The sequence below is a fragment of the Paramormyrops kingsleyae genome, chromosome 15, assembly GCF_048594095.1.
Source record: "Paramormyrops kingsleyae isolate MSU_618 chromosome 15, PKINGS_0.4, whole genome shotgun sequence".
NCBI lineage: Eukaryota > Metazoa > Chordata > Actinopteri > Osteoglossiformes > Mormyridae > Paramormyrops > Paramormyrops kingsleyae.
Genome location: NC_132811.1, coordinates 7,356,279 through 7,374,578, shown reverse-complemented (window position 1 = coordinate 7,374,578; position 18,300 = coordinate 7,356,279).

The following is an 18,300-nucleotide window of genomic DNA, read 5'->3' as shown; positions in this document are numbered from 1 at the left end:
GATTAGTTAAGGCCTATTATTCTTATCATGGATTTCAATATTTTGTTTAACAGTAAAAGCCAATGATATTCCATAAGAGAGATACCGTTTCCTTTTTGCGTACTTTGAGTTACATTGTGTACGTTACCTTTAGAGCCCTGTCTGAGAGAAAAACCGTCCCTGTTTTGCTCTGCCTTTCCACAGCATCTGTGGAGACTAGATTTTTCGGCATTAAGCTGGTTAGACAATAAAATTAAATAAAATAGAGGTATGCTTCCTCTACAGTAAGACAGCAGTCAATAGATGTATGTTCTTTAGTGCGTTTACAGGTTTGCTGTACCGTGTTAGCTGTCAGCGGTGAAGAGACCCAGTGAACGGAAAACTGGCCCGCGTTCTGTTGAGTGGGTTAGACAGCTGGGTCCCTATCATTGCTTGGCAGTGATGTCTGCCGCTGGGTACATACAGAGCTGTAGGTGGAACTGAGTGAATTGCAATCTCTTACACTGTCCTGTGAGGCCTGTAGCTTATGGACTGATAAGCGGGAGGCTTGCTGGCTGGCAGCGAGCATGTCGGGGGGAGCGTGTTCAAGTCCCCCACCCCCAGCTGCCACGAGAATTAGAAAAAATAAAATAAAATCACCCATTCCAGATTGGAAAATGGGCAAAGTGACACAGAAATGAAAATGTTGGATCCAAACAGGATCCTTTCATTTTGTAGTGCAAAATGCAACATCATTGCAAGATGACAAATAAACAGCTGGCTGTCTTCACATTTGCTGTACATGTGACATAAAATAGGGAAACATATATATATATATATATACACACACACACACACACACACACACACACACACACAGACAGCCGCAGAAAAAATTAAGAGGCCACAACACAATTTTTTGTTTCACTCATCTCTCAATTTAGAGGTGTGCGTCTGTCAATAATATATATTTTTTGAAATTCCAGTCTGGCTTTTCCTTGACCTAGCAGTGCACTTCACACCTGCGCTTAATGTTTCCCATTCCTTTTGAAGGTCACTTGATGTCATCCTCCGATTCATGAGAAACTGTCGGATACTGTAAGTTGACGGTCATCCCTGGCATTAGAAAGTCACTTCCGCCCTTTACCTGCCTGGTTTATGGTCATTCCCAGTGTCTCCTGCTTCACCTTATTCTTGTGTCCCGCTGTCTTAGGAATTTTGAACCTGAAAGCATCCTGCTGCTCAGCATAACCTTCTGGCAGCAGAACCAGGATTAAGCCAGTATTTAAAAATGCAGATATGTTTAAAAATATAGAGTAGAATTTTTTCCGCGGCTGTATATCAACAACAACGACAAATTTATTTTTGTATAGCGCATTATCACAACATTACATTGTCTGAAAGCGCTTTACAGCATCCCCACCCAAAGCCCCCAGTGAGTAAGCCATAGGCGACAGTGGCAAGGAAAAACTCCAGAGAAGGAAGAAACCTTGGGAGGGACCAGACTCAAAGGGGGAGCCCGTCCTCCAGGGGCCGGCAGGGAGAGTCAAATAGAGTAAAATTTGATACGTTCAAACTGTGCCCTTTGCCTCCTAAGTTATTGAGCCAGAATCAATGGATGTATAGATGTAAGAGAATTGATGGGAATTACGTAGCACTCGTCCCCCGATGTCCATCACTGTTCACATTCCTGATTAAAGTAAACAAGCAGATTTATAGCTAGGTCTCAAGGAACAGCTTTGGGTGCATTTTAAATCATTTATCCCATTAAACTGGTTGAAGGCAAAGAGCCTGAATGATGCCCTGAGCTGGAGGAATACGTACGGTTACTCACGCTTTCATTCTGACCGAGAGTTGCTGCATGTTTAATTCGACACTCACTGCACTTCCTCACTTGGCCATAAACCTGGCACAGGTACTGAAATGACTGAGAACGGAGAAGGCAGTTTGATATTCCTCGATCAAACAAACAAGTGAATAATCATTTGTGGCATTATTGTAAAGAACTCTGTGTTGATGTGCTTTTACAAAACGTGTTTTTTTTTTTTTCGTAATTGTAGAAAAATCACATTTTCAGAAAAAAACATTTTCATAAGACAAACACCATATTCAGTTGAAGAAGGGAGATATGTATATTTCAGTTTTTCACAAAAACGATTATAATATATAGGAAGGAAAATCCATGGAATCTGATATTTTCCCACAAAACCAACAAAAAATAAATCAAAGAATTTATACCTCATGGGAACACATCTATTTTATAATAACTGCTTTATTCTTGCATATTATGATGATCATAATTCATAAATTATAGTCTCATACATATGTGTAATAAATAGTGACTTTGAGTCTTCAACATGCACTACAGTATAACCTTAATTGAGTGTAAAACTGAGATAACAATGTTTTAAATGGTTCTACTGGTAACTGAAAGTAAACAATCATGAATAGTGGCTGAAAGTAAAAAATGTGGAATGTGTGCATCCAATCGCAGCAAACTTTCCACAAGATCAGTCACTGTCATAACAAAATCTAGACAGTTTGACTGCATTACACTAATGGACTCGGAAAAAAATGTGTCCCAAAGCTTCAGCTGAATACATAAAATCCTCATTCTAGGACAATTAAATTGATTGGCGGTATTTTGGATTCTTTGCCCAGCAGATTAGGGCAACATATTAAAATTGTGTTGAAACTTAAACGTAAATCTTACCGTAAATATGACTGAATAAAACTTATCATTTATGGACACTTGGCTGGGAGCTGGTTGCACTGGATAGTGTTCATATTGTGCGCATTAGAAAAGATACAGTAGGACTGGCCAGAAGTGAGGAGTCTGACCGGCCATTTTTGTAGACAACAGATCGCGCTATCTGGGACTTACAGTATGAGCATCGCAGCACAGGATTTGTGACCCAAATATGCAGCTACCAGCTCTGAGCTGTATTCATGTTACCATGCCATTGTTTTGGCCATAAATATGTGGGGATCTTGGTATAAGAAGGTGACTGGTGATGAGGGGTAGATGAAATAAGGCGTGTTGAGGCAGTGACATCAGCAGGCGGTCACACGGAGGTCACTGAAGTTGGCAATCAGCGATTGCTTCAGAGGCGGTCGCACGTTTTGCTGTGTGTCCCTGTTCTTCCCCTTTTCACACAGGGTGATTTGGGATGTAATTTCCACCCTCTGCAGGGAGAAACAAAGCAAGCTTTCCATTGGTCCACTACAACAACCGGTGTGCTGCAGTGTTGCTACATAAACGCATTGAGAAACTCTCTGAGCTTAATCCCTGCAATCTGGGAATTGCGCACTGGAAACGAACCTGGCCAGCCACTGCTTCTTATGGTTTATTTGACTATGACGCATTTTCATTGTTAAGTTTGGTATGGCTGAGTCATGCGGGCGCTGAGCTCACCTCTTTGTTCTTCCCTACTGGAATTGGTGATTTGTATTTTAAATATTTTTGAAATGTTTGATCAACTTGTATGTATGTAATATTGCTTTGTTTATACCAGCATCACCACAAACACATGACTAATTCTTTGGCCTATGACATCACGACGATGTCACTAGGCAACAGGAATTTTTCAGCTCTGTCATAACCTTATGGGACCACCGTTGTATATGCGGTCCGCCATTGACTGAAATGTCATCATGTGGCGCATCATTATGTATTTTGTATAACAAAAAAAAATTCCGCGCACTTGTCATAATTCCTGCCTAATTGCCGAATTGTCACTGCTTGGGGACGACCAAGTTGACGACTCTGGTTGAGGAAGTGCTTGGGGTCCCTACTGCCCCATAGTAGGAAGTGCCGTAGTTAGACTCTAGGAACAAAGCTGGATTTTCTACATCTTCCAGTAGCACATATACTGCACCCATATTACACACTGCAGGAGCACTGGAGGCAATACACAATGTGCTACAACTGAGGCCAAAAATGTACATACTGTACATCTAAGCTAAGGATTCAAAATCAATGTTCACAACTCCACACTTGTCAAGTTAGCGCAGATTTCCTGTATGAAGTCAATCAGGGTATCTGCTTTAAATTTATGAAGTAATGTCAAAATGAAGCAGATTTATTTCAGTCGTCATTTATCATATCAGATTTTCAGTAGACATTGAAAATGACTTTTATAAAGTGACCGAAGCAGTAAATTTAAACAGTATGGCATGTTTCAAAAAGTGTCTCTTAAATGTTTTTTCTTGCGGATAAATGTAGCCTTCAGTGTAGTATAATTACACAATAATTAAGAATATTAAGCTGTTTCCAATAGCAGAAGGTTACAACTTGCCATCTGTACACATGGAGAGAAGCTGACATTTACTATTATCCCATACAGTTTTTTTCTCATTTCTTCTGAAGGGGCACAGCATGAATCAACACAAGGGGAAGCCAGCCACCAGTATTTTGAATGCATTGTAGATGTTGGAGCAAGATTTTAATATTCGAACCAATCGTGTTCAAGAGCCAGGCAGCTAAACGGATCTGTCCCCCTGCTGTGAAATGGGAGTGCATTGGATACCAGCACTGTTTACACTGGTCACTCGGGTGGGAAGTGGCTAGGAAAATAAAAAAAAATACGATAAAAGGTCAGGGAAACAATATGATTTTTAAAAACACCATAAACACCATATAAGGTATTGCTACACATCCTCCACACAATTCCGGAGTATATCTCTACATCTTTCATCTAGGTGTTTACCCTGGTCAGGGTCATTGGGATAAATTATGCGAATTTTAATAAATACTCTTTCTACAAGTAGGAATGACACCCTGCTTTATTGTCTTTGATCTTCTAAAATTCTTCTAGAAATTCAGAATTTTTTCCAAGACTAGGATATATATATATATATATATATATACACACACTATATGGACAAAAGAATTGGGACACCTGGCCATTTCACTTACAGGAACTTTTATGACAAAGCTGGTCCCCCCTTTGCAGCTATAACAGCTGCCACTCTTATGGGAAGGTCTTCCACCAGATTTTGGAGTGTGTCTGTGGGAATTTTTGCCCGTTTATCCAGAAGAGCATTTGTGAGGTCAGGCACTGATGTTGGATGTGAAGGATTGGCTCGCAATCTCCATTTTAGTTGTCTTTTAACATGTCTTTATGGACCTTGCATTATGCACTGGGGCACAATCATGCTGGAACAGAAAACGGCCTTCCCCAAACTGATCCTACAAAGTTTGAAGCATAGAATTGTCTAAAATGTCTTGGTATGCTGAAGCAGAGTCCCCTTCACTGGAACTAAAGGGCCTGGCCCAACCCCTGAAAAACAACCCCATACCATTATCCCTCCTCCACCAAACTTTACAGTTGGCGGGTAACATTCTCCTGGCATCTGACAGACCCAGACTCATCCATCGCACTGCCAAGCAGAGAAGCGTGATTCATCACTGCACAGAGCATGTTTCCAGTGCTCCAGAGTCCAGTGGTGGCATTCTTTACACCACTCGATCTGATGCTTGGCATTGCATTTGGTGATGTGAGGCTTGCGTGCAGCTGCTCGGCCATGTAAGCCCTTTCCATACGTACTGGCATACAGTTAGTGTGCTGGGGCTAATGCCAGAGGAAGTTTGGAACTGCAGTTATGGAGTCAACAGAACATTGGTGACTTTTACACGCTATGCACCTCAGTGCTTGGTGACCCCACTCCGTTACTTTACACGGTCTGCCGCTTCATGGCTGAGTTTCTGTTGTTCCTAAATGTTTCCACTTTGCAATAACATCACTTAGAACTGACTGTGGAATATCTGGCAGGGAAGAAATTTCACAAACAGACAAACTGGCGAAGGTGGCATCCTATGGCAGTACCACGCTTGAATTCACTGAGCTCTTCAGAACAACCCATTCAGTCACAAATGTTTGTAAACCTGACTGTATGGCTAGAGGCTTGATTTTATACACCTGTGGCAATGGGTCTGAATGAAACACCGGAATTCAATGATTAAGAGGTGTGTCCCAATACGTCCATTCATACACTGTATATGAAAAAAAGGTTACACTTTCTATGAAGCTGTCATCTGTAATGCATTATAGATATCATCATTAAAGATATAAAAGCATCCTAGTTTTACTTGAAACAGACAATGAACTGTTATGAATGCATTTTATCGCAGTATAACCTTTTTGATAACAAAACAAGTAAGGTATTTATACAGTTTTGTAATGTTTTATGAAGAATTGGTAGAATGGTTATTAGCATTTATGATGATGGAGCATATAGTATTACAATCAACACTATAATGCCTTATGACTGTTAACAGAAGATGCTATAATGCTTTATTAATTCCTATATTGAGCATTATCATGCATTATGGATGATTTATAATGCATTATGAATGTGTCGATAATGCATTATAGATGAGAGCTTCGTAGAAACTATGTTCCTCAACTGACATGAAAGCGTAGCTAGTATGAAACAAGTCAAAACATATAAAATAAGGACAATATAACTACAACATAACAGCCATTCCAGCACTGAAACAGGAGTGCAAAAACACTAACAATTTTAAGGATGAATGAAAGACAATTTATGTGGAAACCAAAACAGGGAGGCGGGTTGATTCTGTTTGTCTCATTGGTGGAAAATTTGCCGAAATTCATTTTGTTTGTGCGGTTACTTTTTTTTCTTGAACATAGTGGTAGGATTGTAGATGGCTTCATCACCCTTTAAAATACAGAAATCTAAGCCTGATTATGACAGTAAACCAGTTGCTGGTCTCATCAGTAATGAAACTGTCATCACATATCACGTCTAGCTGCATGACTTAAAGTGGAAAATGTTTGAGGTTGACCAGCAAAGGGCATTTGAGTCTCATTTACAGGCACACTGAAATGTCCCCCAAGACCTTCTATGTCACCAATAAATAAGTGTTTAAACTAGTTTCGCATATTACTTCTTGGATTTGGGCAGATATATGTTCACTGCAATAATCAAACAATTTTAGCGAGACCTTCAAAATAGCAAGTAAAAAAACACATTTACAATCATTTTGGTAATTGAAACCCATCCATTCATAGAGTTGTCTTATGTAGGGTCACAGGTCCTACAGTATCTCAGAAGCAATGGGCACAAGGCTGGGAATAAGCAATCGCAGGGCACTCAAAGTTACCATCCATTTTCCATACCCATTTGTCCTATGCAGGGCATTTCCAATTCATCTTAGCATGGTTTTTGGACTGGGGGGGGACATAGGAAACCATAGGAAACCTCACAATGACACAGGGTGAACAAGTAATCAGCACACATGTAGAGCCAGAGCGGTCACTCGAACCCTGGTCTACAGTGGGGTGAAGTGACTATGCCAACCACAGCACCACCATGGTAGCGCACATCGTATTATGCATAAGAGGATGCAAAAATCGATGCAAAACAGTGGAAGGAATTCAAAACCGAACACAGGAGAAATGCTTTGACGTTGGTCTGTTCAGCCTGTGACATTTTCAAACCTTGTATTAACAGAGGCACTGAGTGGTCACAAAATTTCGAAGAGACACGCAAAGAGCCAAAATAGCAGGGGGGGGAACCTTAATGCTCCACACCTGTAAGTTCAGCAAACAATGGCAACTGAAAACAGATGTCAGCAACCATGTCATTATTTTACGAGTTTTCAGAATGAAAAAACCCAGGGCCCCCTCGTCCTTTCTGGGTCCATCTATGTCTCTTGTCACCGAAACAGACCTGACATTACTCTGCTTGTCCCAGATTCCGACTCTTTGATTCCCCAATAAATGGCAGGGATGTGTGCAGATGGCTTCCTTTGTTAATTAAGCGAGGTTTTTTTTTGTTTTTTTTTTTCATGGGGATACTGTGAGTTGGAACTGCCCCAGATCTCCTCAAAGAACAGAGGAGCAGAGGTGCACGGGGTAGCAAAGGGGGGGGGGGGGGGGGGGGTGCTGCTGTTATAATGACAGGACATACCTTGTTTAGGCTGTGTTTAAATATTGGTTGCGTGCAGCCGGCAGCTGAGACGCGTATGCATGGCTTTCAATTAAAATGCATTACTGGAGGCAACCCCAGGAACCCGTAGATTTCTAGCTGACTCATGCCCATGTCTTTTAAAGCAGCGTGAATGCAGAAAATCCCACTGACTTTCCGCTGTCCTTTCATCAACGAAGACCAAGATTGTAGCTTTCAGGTTGCGGTGGTGCGGTCTGTGGCGGAGATGGGTCGCACTCTCCCTCCCGCCCCCCTTTCCCCTTCCACACCAGGCACGCCCCTTCGGTACTCTGTCATTGTGTCTTAATGATGGTAACTGTCCTTTGAAATACCTTGCGAAGTTCCGTCGCGCCTATTAAAAGTAGCGGCAGCAAGAAGCCCGGTTAAAACAGGCCGAGTGGGTTGACTTTTATGGGCAGCAGAAATCTGGTTTAGATCTGCTGTGAGTCACAACTGTCTGGGCGCAGCAAGCGGTATGAAGAGTAGATAATAATGCCACAAAATCAGAGACCACTGTCTTACAGATTAGTTAAGTTTGGCTCTGGGGAAGAGGGAAAGGGTATTGTCAGGCTTTGATCTGCCATCAAAAACAGAATATAAGCTGCACCGACGTAGTGAAACAGTGAAAAGTATAGCTTGTCACCATTGGGCCCAAGGAAAGAAAATGCTCTGTCTTTCTCTAACCTCTGCACACATTTTAGTGTGGGTTTTCCATGTGCACATGGGGTGAAAAGTTCATTGGGGAAATAAATCTGTGAATGTACATGATTGCAATAGGCAAGCTTGGATATATATCTTGGAATGCCACAAATTCTCCAGCTGAATCGCATGGAGAGAGTATTACGTACTGATTCCTGGGATAGATGAGACATATTTAGGAAAATTTCGGATGAATTTAAACACTACGTAGCTGCATGCTGTATGGTTTATGAATTCAATGGTCTTTGGAAATATCAGATTAACAGGGGAGATGCAGACAGGATAAAGTTTAAAGCCTAAATGTCAAAACATAATGCTGGCAGAAGTCAAATTGTTTTCCGTTGTGCAAACCTGAATAAAAATTGTTGTATTGATGAGACAAGGATAAATATTTACAAACATAAGTATTTCCAACAATAAAACAGATAGTGCCCAGTTTTACACCCAGTGCAAACTGGAGCCAGACATGACGCAAGTATCTCTGCTAGCATGCAGCCGTCAATTTCCCATCCAGAGCCCACGTTGTTTAACCGAATAACATGGGGAGTACCGGCACCTGGCCCCGAATAACAAGGGGAGTACTGGCACCTGGCCCCGAATAACATGGGGAGTACCGGCACCTGGCCCTGAATAACAAGGGGAGTACCGGCACCTGGCACCGAATAACAAGGGGAGTACCGGCACCTGGCACCGAATAACAAGGGGAGTACCGGCACCTGGCCCCGAATAACATGGGGAGTACCGGCACCTGGCACCGAATAACAAGGGGAGTACCGGCACCTGGCACCGAATAACAAGGGGAGTACTGGCACCTGGCCCCGAATAACATGGGGAGTACCGGCACCTGGCCCCGAATAACAAGGGGAGTACCGGCACCTGGTACCGAATAACATGGGGAGTACCGGCACCTGGCACCGAATAACAAGGGGAGCACCGGTACCTGGCACCGAATAACAAGGGGAGTACCGGTACCTGGCACCGAATAACATGGGGAGTACCGGCACCTGGCACCGAATAACATGGGGAGCACCGGCACCTGGCACCAAATAACAAGGGGAGTACCGGCACCTGACACCGAATAACAAGGGCAGTACCGGCACCTGGCACCGAATAACAAGGGGAGTACCGGCACCTGGCACCGATTAACAAGGGGAGTACCGTCACCTGGCACCGAATAACAAGGGGAGTACCGGCACCTGGCACCGAATAACAAGGGGAGTACTGGCACCTGGCACCGAATAACAAGGGGAGTACCGGCACCTGGCCCCGAATAACATGGGGAGTACCGGCACCTGGCACAGAATAACAAGGGGAGTACCGGCACCTGGCACCGAATAACATGGGGAGTACCGGCACCTGGCACAGAATAACAAGGGGAGTACCGGCACCTGGCACAGAATAACAAGGGGAGTACCGGCACCTGGCACAGAATAACAAGGGGAGTACCGGCACCTGGTACCGAATAACAAGGGGAGTACCGGCACCTGGTACCGAATAACATGGGGAGTACCGGCACCTGGCACCGAATAACATGGGGAGTACCGGCACCTGGCACCGAATAACAAGGGGAGTACCGGCACCTGGTACCGAATAACATGGGGAGTACCATCACCTGGCACCGAATAACAAGGGGAGTTCCGGCACCTGGCACCGAATAACATGGGGAGTACCGGCACCTGGCACCGATTAACAAGGGGAGTACCGTCACCTGGCACCGAATAACATGGGGAGTACCGGCACCTGGCACCGAATAACATGGGGAGTACCGGTACCTGGTACCAAATAACAAGGGGAGTATCGGCACCTGGTACCGAATAACATGGGGAGTACCGGCACCTGGCACCGAATAACAAGGGGAGCACCGGCTCCTGGTACCAAATAAAAAGGGGAGTACCGGCACCTGGCACAGAATAACAAGGGGAGTACCGGCACCTGGCACAGAATAACAAGGGGAGTACCGGCACCTGGTACCGAATAACAAGGGGAGTACCGGCACCTGGTACCGAATAACAAGGGGAGTACCGGCACCTGGCACCGAATAACAAGGGGAGTACCGGCACCTGGCACCGAATAACAAGGGGAGCACCGGCACCTGGCCCCGAATAACATGGGGAGTACCGGCACCTGGCACAGAATAACAAGGGGAGTACCAGCACCTGGCACCGAATAACATGGGGAGTACCGGCACCTGGCACAGAATAACAAGGGGAGTACCGGCACCTGGCACAGAATAACAAGGGGAGTACCGGCACCTGGCACAGAATAACAAGGGGAGTACCGGCACCTGGTACCGAATAACAAGGGGAGTACCGGCACCTGGTACCGAATAACATGGGGAGTACCGGCACCTGGCACCGAATAACATGGGGAGTACCGGCACCTGGCACCGAATAACAAGGGGAGTACCGGCACCTGGTACCGAATAACATGGGGAGTACCATCACCTGGTACCGAATAACAAGGGGAGTTCCGGCACCTGGCACCGAATAACATGGGGAGTACCGGCACCTGGCACCGAATAACAAGGGGAGTACCGGCACCTGGCACCGAATAACATGGGGAGTACCAGCACCTGGCACCGAATAACATGGGGAGTACCGGTACCTGGTACCGAATAACAAGGGGAGTATCGGCACCTGGTACCGAATAACATGGGGAGTACCGGCACCTGGCACCGAATAACAAGGGGAGCACCGGCTCCTGGTACCAAATAAAAAGGGGAGTACCGGCACCTGCTACCGAATAACAAGGGGAGTACCGGCACCTTGCACCGAATAACATGGGGAGTACCGGCATCTGGTACCGAATAACATGGGGAGTACCGTCACCTGGTACCGAATAACAAGGGGAGTTCTGGCACCTGGCACCGAATAACATGGGGAGTACCGGCACCTGGCACCGAATAACATGGGGAGTACCGGTACCTGGTACCGAATAACAAGGGGAGTATCGGCACCTGGTACCGAATAACATGGGGAGTACCGGCACCTGGCACCGAATAACAAGGGGAGCACCGGCTCCTGGTACCGAATAAAAAGGGGAGTACCGGCACCTGGCACCGAATAACAAGGGGAGTACCGGCACCTGGCACCAAATAACATGGGGAGCACCGGCTCCTGGTACCGAATAAAAAGGGGAGTACCGGCACCTGGTGCCGAAAGAAAATAACATCAATTCAGATGAAACGTCACATTTCTGAGATTTTTCTTTTCTCACACTCACACTCACAGAAGGCTCACTTCAATCTGAAGGAAATGCAAGACTTTCATTTTATCTCCATACATCTCACATTCAAATTTCAAAGTAATTCACTGACACATATAAATACTGTATAATCAAATATACAGTAAATACTTCTTCTTGGTTTACTTGAAATGGATGGCTTTTAGCACAAGCCCCCATTTTTGTTTTGTTTTGTTTTTAATAAGGTACCATCTGCAATTTGTTTTCCTTTAGAAAGTATCTAAATTGAGACAAGCTAATTACACATTACACCTAACAAGGTGGTCTTTTTCCAGACATCATGATCATGAGCATATGTTTCAAATACGGAGAGTCTTTCAAAGGCAGATTATTTTAATGACTCTTCTTCCTCTGGCATGTTCAGTAATAAGCTGTATACCAGAAACACAGTTTTATTATACTGTATTAGAATTACATTTCTTAAAACACAATTCTTTTGGCTTTGAGGGAATATTCTGTGATAATTTGACTAATCAATTTTTAAGGTCATATAGAAAATATATGTTTCCAAATGGCCCATATTCCAGCTCTCTTTGCTGGAGGGATGTAAATGAATCCTCTCAAATTATGCAGGGTCACTTCAACAACGCAAAAGATTATTTTCAAAGTACTCCCTTCAGCTGACTGCATTCCTAATTCGTGATATCTGATCACTAAAAGCTGAGAATATAATCAGATTTAGTGAAACTGAGTGTCCGTGTCATAATTATGGGGGTTTATTCATGTAGTCTGAAGCGGAGGACTGACAGTGTCGTTTTTGTGCCCTGCCCAGAACATAGACAGAGTAGACGCAGAAAAAGTTCAATAGTCTCTATTAACAAAGAAGATCCATTTCTATATACCGTTATTTTTTCAGGGATAAAATATGGGTACAATTTTCAATATCAGCCCGACCTTTAACCGAATCTTGCCAACACTATGTAATTATTTGCACAGAATTAGAAATTACTCAGTTCGTCTCGCAACCCAAAGAACTGTAGTTAGGCAACCTGGCACCTCTAACTCGCCGATAGTGTGTGATTGAGTGTGTGCGTGTGTGTGTGTGTGTGTGTGTGTGTGTGTGTGTTCATGCACATGCACCCCAGGGTGTTCATGTGCTTTGTTGCATGAGACAAACATCAGGCTTTCTGTAACCCTACACTGGATAAATGGCATTTTGGATGGATGGATGGATGGATGGTTTGCAATGTATTATTTGTGTTGAATTTTAAATAAATAGCAGTTACATCATTACAGATTTGTGAAGTGAAATTTACTGTAATCCCATCCGTACATATGCAGAATGTATACATATACATGCAGAATGTATACATATACATGCAGAATGTGACAATGAATGCAGGGAAATGTCATCATAGGCCATCATAGGTAGTGTAATATGAAAGGTAATAAAGAGTCTAGTAGTGTATCGATACATAAAAGGGAACAAGTATCATGTAAAATGGCTAAGGGGGCGGGGAGGGGGGGTTCAAGCTATGTTGATTAAGTTAGGATGGGAGGGTGGGGGCAGTGGGATATTGAGGAGGAGTTTTTCCACTATCCTTTGTAGGGACTGGCAGCCTGAAACACTGAAACTCCCAAACAGTCAGTGGTAATGCAGGTCAGGACTCCCCCTATGGTAGCTCTGTAGAAGGTGGTGAGGATGGATGAACAAGGCTTACTCTCCTCGGTCATGACAGGAAATGGAGGTGCCTCTGTCTTTCCTTGGCTAGAGAGGCTTTGTGGAGGGAAAGAGGTGAGGTAATGTGTGATGTGTGCACCAAGAGACTTGATTTTTCTGACTGGCTCCATAGTTGAGCAACTAATGATATACATTTCATGGTTAGAGCTGATATCCTACTTAAATCATGGGAACAGTCAGGCCCAGAGTGGCCAATGAGGAGACTCAGGAGAATTCCTGGAGTGGCCAATCAGGACACTTGGGAGAATTTCCAGTGGTCTGCTTAGTTGTTGTGCCAGTGAGAAACAAAATAATTTGACAAGTTTAAAATTGAACCAGCCGGAATCAAACGTTTACAATTTTTACAAATTAAAAATTCTACAACAATGCTTCAGAATGTTAATCAGCAAGTTTAAGACTGCGATTGCTCTGCATAGAGAAACGCGCAAATACGTGGCATGCGTGTGCGTGTGCGTGAGTGTGGTCGATTGTCATTTAGCGCTGAGAGAGTGCAGTGTGTGGCTGCGGAGGTGCCACCACTAATTCTCGTGCTAATGCTAATCAGTGGAAGGTTCTCAAACGATGGGTTTTTGAAAGAGACCAGGCCAGGCTGAAGAAGTCAGACTGAACAGTTCAGTATGCTATTTATTATTAATGTCAGTAATACATTTTTTTTTTGGGATAATAAGACTTTATCAAGGTTCCCCGGGAACAAAAGCAAAATGGGCTTTGGCAAAAAACTTATGGCCTGAAAATTAGTCTTAACTAACTTAAGCTATTTATGAAATACACGAAAATAGACATGAATGTCCATTATATTAACTGTAGAATCTTTAGATGTTTCACTTTTGGTTATTGTTACTATAAGTATTATTACTATTATTATTATTTCAATTTATTTATTTATTTATTTTTAATTCAACCAGTCAGAGTGAACCAATGCCAAAAAAAAATCTTTTTTAGTCGATATGATCGTAGGCTACTCACATGCCGGAATAATTAAAAGCTCGATTAGGGACACTTAAAATCATACAAATGACTTTAGAATGTACACGCCTTGCATGTGCAGTGAATGTTTCTAGGCCAACACCCAGTGTTTGTCATCATTTAACTCTGCTTATTAAATACACATTAGGGACCATTGTTTGACCTCAGACTTTCATTTGTGATGCCAGAAAAATCATCTTTTTTTCTATTCCTCTTTTATTGCTGCTGTAATGGGATGAGCATAGGAGGCCAGAGGACGACATCATGCATTATATATAAAACACTGACGACTCTGCTGAAAAGAGGGAGATCTGGAGTGTTTGTAAAACGATTTTCCTCTTCAGCTTTGAACAGGAAGCAGTGTAATTTTTTTTCCCTGGCCAGTAGGATTATTCAAGACATGGTTAACTGTGAAGAAACTGCGTGGAGATTGTTCAGTGACAGTGAAGCGGCGTAAGACATCGCAGATCCACAAGCTCTGCTGTCTCTCCTCTCTGGCCTTGTCACCCTTCGATTCCCCTCGTCTCTCAGACAATGCTACATAACAAGGCAGCCTTTCCTGCTTTTTCCCAGTGACCGGTACCTGACACGCCATAAGGGAGCCCCTGACTTTCCCCTATCTCTTCAGGACACACCTTTCATCTGTAGATGTGCCGCCGTGATCCGTCAAACTTTCAGAGATGCCGCAGTCATCAGCCCGGTTTCCGGTTTGTCAGCTGGCTCATTGTTCTGGGGGGGGGGGGGGTCCTCTTTCCGGAGTGGCCCTTCTTACAGGAGGAGTTCCAGGGCTGATTAGACGATGAAAACAGTGTCCCGTTGTGAAGTGTAAGGGCAGGTTATGAAAATACCAGGGATTCGCTACATTTTGTCCTCAATTTTGTCATATGAAACATAAACAGCACAGATCCAAACTGCAGTCATGGCTGGATAACTCTGGATTTAGTTTTTTTTAGATTCTGATTCATATATTAGAATATAAGCAAACAATTGCTTGATATATAATATTATACAACAGTTAGTTCCACCCAAGAAATCTGATTAGATAAGAGGCGTTCTATGAGTGCGGTTATCAGAGTATAACAGCGCTCAGACATTTCACATCAGCTGTATCACTTCGCTTTACATAGGCCTCATTTCCACCAACTTAGATGCCAGTGCTGGTGGAAATAAAGGAAACTGTTATTTATAAATAATGTTTTTTGCAATAAAAAGTTATTTGGTGCGGTTTAGTTGTACAGCAGATAATTATTAGACAATTATGTGAGTGAAATCTGTGACTACAATAAAAACACTAAAAATTACAAAAGTCTGTTTTGTTTGGTTACTTACGGTTAAGGTTACAGTAGGTCTGAGTAGGGGTTAAGGTTGTCATTGTTGGGATTAGGGTTTTTCCCATAGAAATGAATGCATAGTCCTCACAAAGATATGAGTACAGGTGTGTGTGTGTGTGCACACGCGTGTGTCACGTCCCGCTCCGTCCGCTCCTAATGTGTGCCACGCCCACCTCATTACCTCGTGTTCAATCCTGATTCCGGTCACCTGTGTCCTATTGAGTCTGGTCTGTCTTTCCTATTTAGTCCTTGTCTGAGTCCGTCTCCGGTAGATCCGTCATTAATGTTGCCTGTCGTGCTTCCCAAGTCCTGTTGTCCTAATAAACCCCCGTTTGTACCTTACTTCCTGGCTCCGATCGCCTGCTTTCCTGCTTGCTCGCCCGCGATCGTGACAGAATGACGGATCTCCCCAACAACGCTGCGCAGCAGCAAGAGGACGTTTGGCTCGTCCTGCTACATGAAGTAGCGCATTGGAGAGGGCTGCCAGAGGTCCAGGAGGACCCAGCGATGAGCGACCTGGTGAGCCAAAGCTGGGATCGCCTCCAGGGCGTACAACCGCACACGGAGGAACGCGACTTCGCAGAAGTGCGTGTCCTGCTGCGGCAGCTGGCCCTTCGATTGGAGGAGAAGAGGCTCCAGCCGCTCACCTGGGCGGAGGCAACCCCGCCTCCGCCTACAGGAACCGGGCGGCGAAAGAAGAAGAGACGCCGGGGAACAGGCGAGGAAACCGCCCCGACGCTCTTCGTAGGGGCGTGCTACCTCGCCGCAGCGCCTCTTCAGGCCGAGGCTCAGGAGAAGCCCCTCCTGGCTCAGCAGACCCCGGAGGTCTTCACCACCGCTTTGCCCCAGAGACCATCTGCCTCGCCTCTTCAGGACGGCCGCCTGGAGTGTGCGAGGATCGCAGCGGTGTGGGACGCGATTCCGCGGGTGCTGAGAACCCTTAAAGGGGCTTCGCCGACTCACTCGGCGCCTCTCCTGCCGCCGATACCGGACATGCAAGCTCCGGAGCAGCCCGCGGCTGCACTACCTGCTGCTGATGCCGCCGCTCTGCCCGCGGCACCGCCTGCTGCTGCTGCCGCCGCCGATCTGCCCGCGGCTGCGCTGCCTGCTGCCGCCGCCGATCTGCCTGCAGCACCCCTTGACCCGCCTGTACAGCCCGACCCGCCTGTCCAGCTTGACTCGCCTGTCCTGCTCGACCCACCTGACCCGCCTGTCTTGCCTGCTCTGCCTGCAGTCCCTGCAGCTGCCACCACTCTGGCTGCGGCACCCGCCGCGGTGCCCCCTGCTGGCCGCGTGCTGGCGGCGCCCGCTGCGGCGCCCCCTGCTGGCCAAGTAACTGCAGCGCCTGACGAGGCGCCCCCTGCTGGCCGCACACCCAAGGTGCCCTCCGGGGTGCCTCTTGCTGGCCACGTGATGGCGGCGCCCGTCCTGCCGGCACCTGAACTGCCTGTCTCGCCTGTCCTGCCGGCTCCTGATCTGCCTGTCTCGCCTGTCCTGCCGGCTCCTGAACTGCCTGTCTCGCCTGTCCTGCCGGCTCCTGAACGGCCTGAGGTGGGCGTGGTTGCGCCCCCTGCTGGTCGCGTGCTGGCGGCGCCCGCCGAGGCGCCCCCTGCTGACCAGACACCCGAGCCGCCTGCCCAGGCGGCCCCTGTTGGTCGCACACCTGTAGCTGCCTCCTCTCTGCCTGAGGTGCCCGCTGAGGCGCCCCCTGCTGGCCACACGCCCGCGGCCCTGCCTGAGGCCGCCTTTCCCGTCCTGCCCGCGGCCCTGCCTGAGGCCGCCTTTCCCGTCCTGCCCGCGGCCCTGTCCGAGGCCGCCTCTCCCGTCCTGCCCGCGGCCCTGTCCGAGGCCGCCTCTCCCGTCCTGCCCGCGGCCCTGTCCGAGGCCGCCTCTCCCGTCCTGCCCGCGGCCCTGTCCGAGGCCGCCTCTTCCGTCCTGCCCGCGGCCCTGGCTGCCCCGCCTATGGCCACGCCTGTTGCCCCCAGGGAGGCTCTGACTCCCTCGCCCTTACCCCGGCAAGGCCAACGCCCCCCAGGACCCCGCCTGTCGGTGTCCCGTAAGGGACGGGGACATAGGCGTCGGGCCCGGGTCCCGCCCGCCCTGCCCCCTGGCTCGCCCGTTCGGCCCCTGGCTGTGGCTCGGTGGCTGCCTGCGGGTCCTCCGGCTCGGGGTCGGCGGTCGCCGCCGGGTCCTCCCCTGGATCCTCGGTGCCGGTCCACGGTCCCTCCTCCGGCTCCATGTCGGTCGCCTCCGGGCCCCCCTGCTCCGGCTGGGCGTCGGACGGCGCCTTCGCCGGCTCCGGCTGCGCCTCCGCCTGCCGCGGCTTCCCCCTCCTGCCCGCCTGCACTGGTGTTCCCTCCTGCTCCCTCCGTGTCCCCTCCGTCACTCCCTCGTCCCGTTCCCTTGGCCCCTGGGTGGTTCCCTCCTTCCTCTCGCCTGCGGCCCCTCCGGCCGCTGCCCGTCGCC